The sequence below is a fragment of the Aplysia californica genome, unplaced genomic scaffold (genome assembly GCF_000002075.1).
Source record: "Aplysia californica isolate F4 #8 unplaced genomic scaffold, AplCal3.0 scaffold00064, whole genome shotgun sequence".
In the NCBI taxonomy this organism is placed as follows: Eukaryota; Metazoa; Mollusca; class Gastropoda; order Aplysiida; family Aplysiidae; genus Aplysia; species Aplysia californica.
Window position 1 is genome coordinate 1734781 of NW_004797334.1, and position 1590 is coordinate 1736370.

Consider the following 1590-nt stretch of genomic DNA (forward strand, 5'->3'; position numbering starts at 1 on the left):
CAAACAACAGCAACAACACATTCGTTGGTGGTTGGCAGGTGCTCTCGTGTGATTTCCTCTTTCTTTCCTATTAAACATCTATCGCCCTTTACTTTCCTTATTCTTTTTCTTTGTAAGATTACGTTACTCTCTAGAAACACTTCTAACCTTCGACACTTAATTATAATATGACCGATTTGTGTTCCAAGCATTTACAACTCTTGCAAAAAAAAAATCTAGAGCACCCCCCACCCCCCACCCCTTAAATCACCCCCCACAAACCCTGAAAAGACTATGATTAAAAACTCAGAGACACAAAATAAAACGTCCCAAATACGCCACTCTCCAGTGTGAAGAAGATCAATACAGCATGGAACTTTTTTATCCCCCCCTTCCGGCGAAAGAAACGAACGGAAATGATGTATAACATTTTTGAATGTGAATATTCTAAAAATATGACGAGTGCCCCTTTTATCCTGTTGGAAAAAAAGCGAGAATTGTCATTTGAGTATCATTTCCGAAAAAGGCTCCAGAATCTGACCTTGGAATAAAGTTTTTCAAGAATAGCGTGTAGCTTCTGATTTTAAAAGCTTTGACGTCCTATATTTGAACCTTTCAAGGAGAAATGATGGTCAAAAAAAGAGAGAAGAAGAGCAAAAGAAAAGAAAAAGCCTCCTAGAACGTTACCGTGAATATTTTCGTTGACTGATTTAGCCACGAGAGGATTGCGTCACAACAGGTTTGATTGGCATGTCTCCGGATCTCGCGTGTGACGCAATAAAAGCTGTCAAGTGTTATGTTTGCGTAACAATAATTGTACACTGTTTCTGTCTGCTTTCATCTCCTTATTTCGTTGTTCATTTTTTTTTTTAAATTTTGGTTTGCTTCTATCACTCTGTTTATGGAAATACATTTTGTTTTCTATCGTGCGTCTAAAGAGCTCCTTTGACCTACAGATTATGCTGTGTCATTTCGATGTAGAAGACAAATATAGATATACAATTATAAATATAGATCTTTCGTCACATTGTGTTACATCATAGAAATAGATTGTGTCCTTCGGGAAAGGGAGAGTTCGAGACGTTTAAGATTTCTTTGAAGAAATGTTTGTGTTGTAAGAATGTACGATATGTTTCCTTGCAGCGTTTCCTATTGCAAAGTAAAGTTGTTCCCGCATCCGACCCGGACAATGGTGACTGGCTTGTTACTAGTTAGTGAAACAACTTCCTGGGCCTTCAGCATATTGTGGAAGGGTGACCAGTTCCTTTCCACGCCGCCCTTACTTCCCCAACTCGAAGTCAGGTACTCATTACTGCTGGGAGGGCAGGAGGGGGCGAAACAAATCCGTGCCTGAACCGAGGTTCGAGCCCGGACTTTCGGCTTCGGAGACAAGTGTACTAACATAAAGCAACCAAATTATGGGCCTTCGTTCAGACAACGAGGAAGAAGTCACTGTTTTAAAAAATGCATGTACTAAATTATGATACATTCGGAGGCGAAATAAAAAAGATCGACACCGCATTGTCCAGTGAGGCTAAAAAGATGTGTATGGGCGTGTGTGTGCGCGCGTGTGTGCGTGTGTGTGTGTGTGTGTGTGTGTGTGTGTGTGTG